The sequence below is a fragment of the Manis javanica genome, chromosome 15 (assembly GCF_040802235.1).
Source record: "Manis javanica isolate MJ-LG chromosome 15, MJ_LKY, whole genome shotgun sequence".
Lineage (NCBI taxonomy): Eukaryota > Metazoa > Chordata > Mammalia > Pholidota > Manidae > Manis > Manis javanica.
In genome coordinates, this window is record NC_133170.1 from 76,932,161 (window position 1) to 76,941,824 (window position 9,664).

The following is a 9,664-nucleotide window of genomic DNA, read 5'->3' on the forward strand; positions in this document are numbered from 1 at the left end:
GTGCTCACTGATGCAGCCTTTGGGTCTGGACAGGCTCGAGCTGGGATCCTATCTGCTTGATTTAAACGCCCTGTGTCCTGGGGAAAGCTCTCTCACCTCTCTGGGTCGGTTTTCTCCTCCGTGAATGGGCTTCATGACTCCTCCCTCCCAGGACCAAATGAGGGAAGGGGTAAGATACACCACGGCCGGAGCCTGGTGTGTGGGAAGACCCGCAGAGCCACAGCTCTCGCTCCCGTTGTCACACCGTTGCTGTTGCTGTAACTGGGTCCTCAACAGGCCCCACTGTTGGACCTCAGCCCCTCCTGTTTCCTCCTGAGCACTCCCTGAGCACAGAGACACTGCTCTGTGCCTGCTGTGGCCTTGGGCCCAGTGGGGGCCAGGCAGAGTAAGGTGAGGGTGCAGGTCTTGACAAGACTTCTAGGGTCAGGCCTTACGCTTTCTGGGCCCAGCACAAAGTAGGCCTGAGCTGAAGGTGTGTTACTTAAAAGAATATATGAAACAAATGAAATATATGTTTTTAAAAACTTGCAAGGAAGCTCTCTGACCCTGTGGTAAAGCGGTAGTTCAGACTCTAGAACACACTGGATGTCATCAGCCCCCAGTGATCTCTGCCCTCCAATATTTACCCGCTTTTGTCCCCCCGTTCAATCCGGGCTGGCCCTGGAACTCGCTTTAACATAAGGCAGAGGGGATGTGCCATTTTCAGACCTAAGTCTTAAACAAAAGGGAGTTACTGAATTCTGGGTCTTCCCTGGGGCTTGATGGTTCTTGTTTAAGGCAGGACAGATTAGCAGATATTAGGTGTTAAATGAAGATCTATTATCCCCAAGGAGAGACTTTCTCCTTGACTTAATCAGAAGGATGAGTGGGAATCAAAAAGGGAATGATTCTCCCTATTGGGTAAGACCCAGAAAAGAATGGCTTTCTCTCACTGTGATTCACTGGCCCGGCCCTGACCTGAGCACTGCCCTTTGAGAAACCCATGGTTTCCTGGCCATTTTGTCTGGCCGTGGAGTGACGCATGCCTTCAGTAGTGGCTCCCCTGTACGTCCCAGACTCCCAGGGCCCTGAGACGGACCGAGTGTGTCCCCCGTCTGACCTCTCCATCTGAAACACCATGCCTTCTGCAGGACTCATGATCAGGTGGCAGAGAACAGTATTTACGGCTTAGCGCCAGGTGGAGCTGCAATGTCCTGTAGCGGAACAGAGAGGTGAGTGAAAAGTCCGTGAGGCTCAGGCTGACGTCAGGCAAGGGCTGTGGAGTTGTAGTTTTGCTCTTATCCCAGAAAAGATATTTTAATTTTGGGAAAATCACCCCAGTTTCCTGTTAATGCACCCCCTGGCTCCTGCAGGCAGGAAGAGAGTTCATTGCACTAGAGTGGGGTGTCCTTGGGACCCTTTCAAACCAGCGACGTAACTCACCAACCACAGCCATTTGCCAAGGACGTGGACCTTTTGGTTTGTGTGGCCCCCTCCTTCCTCATCCCCAATTCCTGACCATTTTCTCTTGAAATTGCATGCAGGATATCAATAATGGTGCTGATTATTTCCCTGTCTTCCTGCTGCTTGCACCAGAGGCTCTTTAAGATCTCAGCGGCTGGAAAGATGTTCAGTCCAAATGGAAATCTAATCACAAGGCATTGAAAGATTGGCTTCTCGGTGCCACTGGGGCCAATGTGCTGGGGGTCTGGCTGGGGCAAAAGTGCTTTTCTTTCTCAAAATTCCCTGACACCCTCTCCCCTTGGTCATGCTTTGGATTGATTTGTAACTTATTTTCCTGTAAAAATTATTTCATGCAAACACTGACTTTAATTTAATTGACAGGTAGGATTGGGGTTGAGCCTGGACTGTAACCCCTGCCATCACTCAGAGAATCCCCAAGGGGAGAGTTCCCCCCGAGGGAAAAGGTGGCCTGGCAGGATAACACTATTCTGAGAGCATAGCCTGGCTTGCAGTAGGAGTGTGGGGATTCTGAGTGGGAAGATGATGGCACTGTGACTGTTGCTCAAACCCATCCCCAGCCTAGGCCAGCTGCCTGGGTACGTGTGTCACAGGGAGAAACAAAGGATCAGCTTCTCAAAGCATGACACCCAAGAGCAGCATGAGACCCCGCTGACATGATGGCCCACAAGGGGAAGAAGGCCGTCTGTGCCCCACTCTTCATCCTGGACTGATGGGCGACATCAGCACCGGGGATGTTCAGCTCATTAGGATGGGCTCCTAGTGGGGCATGGGGAGGGAGGAGGGTGCCCATGGAAGGCTGGAAATAGTGTCCAGCTTCTGCTGTGCCCAATGGAGCCGTCTAGGGGAGGTGCCATGCTTGGAGGGAAACGCTGGAGCCCATGAATATCTCCCGCAGTCACCCTGGATTGCTGGGAGGGCCCGCGTGAAGGACCAACACCTGGATATTTGAACTAAGCTCAGGGGAGAAGAAAAAACAATGATGAAGAAGCTTTTGATAAAAAGCCTATGTGCTCGCAGATCGGGAAACAGGGCGGGTCGCTCAAAGTCCCAGGGCCACAGCGGCGGCCAGAGAGAAGCACACAAAAGGCCCTGTGAATGGCCAAGAAGACAACTTACCTGCAGGGAGTAGCCAATTAAGGGGGATTTTGTAAGCCAGCAGGCTGAGGCCCAGCGAGTCCTCAGTGCCTCTCCTGGAGGTTGTCCCAGACCACAAGCTAGAGAGAAAGAGCCCAGCTCAAAGGGGTCAGTGGTGGCGAGGCTCCCGGCGGGAAAGGCTCTTGAGTCCACATCAGGGGTGGCGACTGTCACCTGGTCCTCAGGGGATACACCTGTGGGTGAGCAGCCAGGAGAGAGCATCAGTTCCCCAGAAAGGAAGACTCCTTAGTAAGAAAAGGGGATTCCCATTCAGATATGGGGCGCTACAGGTATAGAATTCAGAGGAGCAACTCAGCTTATAGCTGGAGGTGACAGACCAAAGTTCGCAAATGCAAATGAAATCACACACCGATAATTTGGGTGCCTTGACCTGGTCTCTGCTAGGCACACGGGTTCTGTCCTATCAATGGCCAGATGATCACAGGTATTCAAAAGGAGGAAATCCCATGAGGAAGATACAGGGTCACTGTGCAGCGAATATTCACCCCCTCGCTCATCTGCAAGGAAGATGGTGGGTCCCACCCCTTGACTTGCACTTGGCCACGTCACTTTCTTCAGCCAGCAGGGCGTTGGAGAACACGATGCGAGCAGGTACTCGAAATGCGTTTGTGCCATCACGTTTGTTGTTTCATGCTCTGTCTTTAGCATGACTTGAACATACCTCTCAAGTCAGACTGCTTGTCCAAGGAGGATTGAGGGGCGCCCGGAGCAGCTGCAGCTCCAACCTGACCTAAGCCAGACCCAGCAGAGCCCAGCCTAGATCAGTCAAACCCCAACTGACTCACAGACATGTGAGTGAGAAATAAATGCTGAGGTGGTAGACAGAGAACTTTACCATCTTCAGGCCACAAATTGGAACCCTTTCAAACCCATTCCTGAAGAATGTCCCCAGATAACCACACTGGACTCTTAGTAGACACCTTTCCAGCCTTATCTTGTGTCACTCCCCACTCCCCAGGAATCTTGGATGAAGAGCCACTGCTGCCTGGCTTCGAATCCTCATTCCAACTCTTTCTAGCTTTGTGATTTTGAGCCTCAGTTTTCTTATCTGTAAAATGGAACTTATGATTTTCTGCCTAAAAGGGTGTGAGTTTCAAATGAGGTAATGCCTGTAAAATCTGTTGAACATTGTCTGGCACGTAAGAAATTTCCAACAGGTACTGGTTGATCATTATACTTGCTCATGGTGGGAATTCATTACTCCAGACTTACTACTTTTGGATTTTACTCATGGTTCATTCAGATGTGGCGACTAGGATGTTTCGATTTGCATCTCTTTGCTGGTGAGCCAGGCCTACACCCTCCATCCCTGCTTCTGGACACAGGGGAGGACACGGTTCTGAAATGGCCACACACTTCGATTTCCTGTTGGAGAGGCCTCAGCAGATTCTGGGAGGTTGTGTCAAGTGTTGAGAAGGAAGGCGTGAATCGCTGCTTTCCAGGGAGGTGAAAATCCAGACCCTGGGCAGTTGCCAAAGAGAGTGAGGGCCGGTTCTGAGTATCTTGTAACGCTGGATTCTTTTCTTCTGTGACACAGTCTGAATTCTGTAAAATGAATACTGAAACCTCAGTCAGCCAGCCAGGTTTGTAAACATCCACACTGGGTGGCTGGAGGATTACATCAGCCTGAGTCAGAGAAGGTTTACCCTCTGCACTGCGGCATCAGCCCCTGTGAGGGAGCAGAGGGCAGCCTCCTCTGCTGGGTGACCTTGGCCGTCTCTAAGGTGAGAAGCTAATGGAGGTTCTGTTGGCAGTCTGTGCTCTATAGATGGAGGCCTGCTTGACAAGGACTTCCAGAGGCACAAAATTGTCCCAGAAAGTGTAATTGAGAGATGAAGTTTATCTTTATACCATTGTTCATTGATTCTAAGATGCACCTGCACCCCGTGATAACATGTCTGAAGTCAGGATTTCTCAACTGACATGAAAACGTTGTGTCACAGGGTAAATGGCACCATTTTCTCATTTCTAGTGGTTCATGAAATAATGTGTGTCTTAAAATGACATCTTAGATTTGGTGGAATAGATTGTTTTTTTAACAGGTCATATGTACATAGATTTACTCTGCTATATCCTGATTAATACTTTATGTGGATGAGTTCATCAGAAAGACTCTGTGGTGTGATCGTCATTTTACAAATGAGAAAACCAAGATCAGAAAGGTGAAGTCACTTGCCTAAGGTTGCACAGCAATGCAAAGCCCCCCACCTGCATTTCTCATGTTCTTATGCCTGAATTCATTTCTCTTCAGTCTACCCTCTCTGAACATTCATTTGATAAATTAGATCAGGGTTTACTTTGAAGACCTGACTACGATCTATCTGTTTGTCCATCTATCTATCTAATCTGTCATCTGTCCATCCATCTATTATCTATATCATCTATCTCATCTATTTCTCCCTCTTTCTCTCTACCTCTTTTCCCCACTCCACTTTCCCTCTCTTTTTCTCTCCTTCCACAAATGCATACACATCTCATGCATTCTTCCACAAATGCACACATCAGATATCTGGTCCCCAATCTTTCTCTTACTCTCATGCACTTGAGGTTATATAGATGGTGTAGTCAAAAATATGCAAATGCCACAAGAGCTAAAAGAAAATCACAAAACAGTCTATTAACTTGTCATGCAAAAGAATGTCAGTGGGCAATTTCACTAAGCAGATCATGTCCAGAGGGGATGAAGTCAGGAATCTGAAGTGATAGAAAGGGATTTTTGTGCCATGATACTTATAGATGGGAAGCAGCCCTGTGAACGGGATGCCTGGGTCCATCTGTGCACAGATCTGTAGGTCAGCAGTCTTCAGTTACTTTCAGTGAGGCCTGGTGTTCAGGGTTACTAAGATTTTGTGGTCCTTTATCAGCCTCAGCTGCTTACAGCCATTTGGGATAAGACCCAACGATTTGGAAATCTCCCAGGCAACTGCTGATGGCAGTAGAAGTTTTCCTCGTACAGTGCATCTGACAACTGAATTACTCAGGCTGCAGGACAGGCACTGATAGTGGACAGGTTTATTCTGATGCTGTTGCCTTGTGTTGAGGCCAGAGGCCCAGGCCTTCCCTCGTTGGTATCAGTGGGGCTTCTCATAAGGGGTTTCAACAATTCTGAGAGTGAATATACAAACGGATGATGGCCAGACTATCGATGACAACAGACCTCTGACCCACGACCTCTGCAGCCAGCTGCCCAGGAAGGCAAGCTGTAACCTCTGCAGCCGTCAGCCCAGATGGTAAGCACTTGGTCGGTGGCTGCCAGCTTCCCTAATTTTGCCCCACTTCCAACTGAGGACAGACCAGAGAGAGCCAAGTAAGCTGCCTAACCAATCACATAGGATTCCCTGTGCCTAGTTAGCCTGCCTCCAGCCTCCCTGTGCCAATAGCCTCCTGTTAGGGTGGACCTGAAGCCTTCCCTTTTGCCACTAGAAATCTTGCCCACCCTACTGTCTGCTTTTGAGTCTCTGCCAAATGCAAGTGCTGGCTGAGTCCTTTGCTTTCAGCCAACTCTGAGTAAGCAGCCTTTGTTGATCCTCATTTGGGGGGTCTTCATTTATCTCTGTAATTCCCACTGTCAAATTGTGGGCAGGAAAGGAGGACAGTGGAGGTGGCATTTCAGACAAGGGGAGCTTTACCCCAGGGATGTAAATGTGCTCCTGGACACCCCTGGTGGGGTGGGGTGAGCTGTCCCTTGTTCTTGAAGCCAGGACAGCAGCCAAGCAGAGGGGAAGCTGGTAAAGGCCCAGAGGATGGGCTCAGAGCCTTGGGCTTCTTAGAGAAACCACCTCTAGCAGCAGAAAGAAGTCACACCCCTGGCTGTAAATCCCTCCTGGACATTCTGCAACTTCTTGGCAAACTTGATGGTCTAGACTTGGCCCTGCCAAGGGAGTTAAAATAAGGGTTTGCTCCCAGATGGTAACAGATCAGTAAAGGGCAAGGTAGAGGTCAGGGTGGGAATTACCAAAGACCAAAATGCCAGGAGGCATGGGACAGTGGCAGAGACCCAGATCACTGCCCCCCTCCAGGGAACGTGGGCTCCACTCTCACCAGTGCTGAAGGAGGGGCACCCATGTCCTCTTGTAAGGAGATGTCACCCTTGAAAAGTAGACTGTATTCCCTCCACTGTGACAGGCATCAACTATGGTGTGGTCACCCTTGAAAAACTCAGAAATATCTGGGGGAAGAGAAAGCTCTTGAAAAGACTATAATTCTTGCCAGTAGTACAATTTGTAATAATAAAAGGGAACAACGTAAACAGCCAACAAGAGAAGGTGGTTGAATCAGCTAAGTCACAGCCGTCCCACAGACTATCAGGCAGTGGTGAGAAGTCATGGATGTCTATTTGGAAGACAGGAGGTGACTCTCGCAGGACATCAAGCGGAAAAAAGTGGGCCACAGAAGTTTGCAAAAAATGATGCCATTTCTGTGATGAAAAATGGCTACATGGGTAGAAGAAAGACCATGAGATGATTGACCAAAATGTTAAGAGTTGTAATCTCTGTATGAGCAGCTGGGTGACTTTGTTCTTTCTTCTAGTTATTTATTGGTGTTTTCTGAAGTTACCATAATAAGCATAACTTATCGATGGACACTGGAAAAAAGTGAATGCTGGTTTGCAGTTTGCATGCTGTCTTAACAATGGAGCTGCTTTGGCTCTGAATGTGGGGTTCGACTCTCTTGATGCTCCCCCATGCTCCTCCCTGGGATCTGCCTGGTTGGCAAAAATTCCAGGAAATAAACACAAACTGCAGTTTAAGATCTGTTCAGGAACAAGCAGGGAGGAGAGCCAAGTTCTTCGTCCAATCTCTCAGCCAGCTGTGTCCTTGGAAGAATAAAGATGCAAAGCTTTGAGAAAGGAGGGTTTGGAGCTCTAGGAGAGAAAATTGAGCAGAAAAACAGTACATGTCGGGGTGGGGGCTTGCTGACAAAGGCTGGGATGGGGGTGGGCTTTACCTTCCCACTCATTTCAAAGCCACATCCCAAATTGTGATATTATTCTTAGATATGAACAATGAATATTTTCTCCATTTTAGGTAGGATGTGCATAAAAGCATCTTTAGACAACTTGGCTATTTTAAGTGATTTATAATTTAAAGTTGAAGCACAAACAGTGTACTGAAACCCCTTACTGAAATCCTAACAATGTCACTGCAGGCTTCAGAGTGGGTGTCAGCTCTGTTCTCATAAACCGGCAGCAGAGTAGCTGACAATGGCCAGCCCAGCACGTTTCAGGAACCTGACCAGCCCTGGTCCATGTTGACATAGCTATTGTGAGTACCCTTCCTCCATCCAGGCATGGCTGAACTCCCTCCTGCCACTCCCAGAGAGCACAGGAGATGCTATGAGAGTTTATAATGAAGGAAATCTACCTGGCATCATTAATTTCTATTTCCTATTTATTTATTTACTTTGGGTCTTGGTCCCCTCAAGAATGATACTTGGGGTAATTCATGTACTCATCCATCCACTCGTGTACTCATCCATCCATCCATCCATCCATCCATCCATCCATCCATCCATCCACCACCCACCAGTCCATCCATCTACCCATCCATTCATTCACCTTTCAACCCATCCAGATATTTATGGAGCCCTTACTAGGCACCAGGTTTTCTCCAAAAGGGTTGCTGTCACAAGAAGCCCAAAGTACAGAAGGGAAGAAGGACAAGTAAGTTGCTGGTCATTACAGAGCAGGATATTCACGTTCACTGCTGTGGAATTTAAATAGGTGCAGGCCCCATGCAGGGCAGCATGGCAACATTTTATATACACAAATCCCCTTTAATCTAGCAATTCCACTTCTAGAAAGTTAACCTACAGATGTGCTCATTCATATCCAAACGACTCGTGTGCCAGGTTATGCATTTCAGCATTATTTGAGATAGCAAAAGCTTGGACATCATCCCAGTGACCAAGGATAGGGGGCTGATTAGACAAATGGCAGTAGATCTGTACAAGAATATCACATAGCTCTTCCGGTATGGATATGGGAAGAGCAACAAGATTCATCAATAGATTAAAGGAAGATACAGAACAGTGTGTGTATTATGTTACCTTTTGTATTGAAAGAGAAAATAATACCTGTGTGTATAGCATTTGTCTGCAGACTGTCCCAGTGCACACGAAAGTCTTTTCTAGAGCGTTAAGACCTCGTAGTGACCTGCAACCAGTAAGGGATGGGTGTTGGTGGGTAAACACCCCAGCTCCCTCACTCCTCAGTGGAGACAATTGAGAGATCGGACTGGGCTTCAATTACCCACAATGGTAAACATGCTCATTCACATCCACTTGGATTTCCTCCCTTTCCTGTCTCATTTCTCCAGCCGTTCACCATGCTGCCTGGGATAATCTCCCAAATAAACTACTTGCACCCAAATAGTTATCTTGAGGTTTGCTTTTGAGGAAACAGCTTGTTTATTGAAAAATGATTTCCCAGTGATACCAACTGATACACAACACAATCGGGGAAGCACGAAGGGCTCTGGGAGCAGAGAGGGGTCTTGTAGAAAAACCCAAACTCAGATAGTGAACACAAACAGTGAAGCACGGACTCTGGAACCTGGCTACATAGGTTCAAATCCTGGCTCTGCCACGTACAAGTTGTGTGACAGGCCATTTTTTGAACTCTCCTTGCCTCCGTTTGCTTGTCTATACAAAATGAGATTATAATGATGATACTTACTCCCTAGGGCTGTTGCAAGAAATAGTACACATTAAGATATGTCTCTTAATCTGTTCCAGTTGCTGTAACAGAATACCACAGGCTGAGAAGCTTATAAACAGCAGAAATATGAGGCTCACGGATCTGGAGGCTGCAAGTCCAAGATTAGAGCGCCAAAATGGTTGGGGGTGAGGGCTCTTTTCTGGGTCACAGACTTCTCACTGCGTCTTCGCATGCTGGGAGGGGCTGGAGGTCTCTCTGGAGTCTCTTTTATAAGGTCACTAATCTGACTCATGATTACTTCCCAAAAGCAACACCCTCATGACCTAATTACTTCCCAAAGGCCCCACCTCCAGAAACCATCATGTTTGGGGGTTAGGATTTCAACAT

General features: G+C 47.9%; 1 long non-coding RNA gene across 1 annotated transcript; it reads left to right on the top strand.

Moving 5' to 3' along the window:
• Positions 1-4,207: 4,207 nt before the first annotated feature.
• LOC140846615 (uncharacterized) lies at positions 4,208-9,463 on the top strand. Its single transcript, XR_012125916.1, has 3 exons — positions 4,208-4,343; positions 7,768-7,883; positions 9,355-9,463. It is a non-coding gene; the product is annotated as an uncharacterized lncRNA (long non-coding RNA).
• Positions 9,464-9,664: the final 201 nt, after the last annotated feature.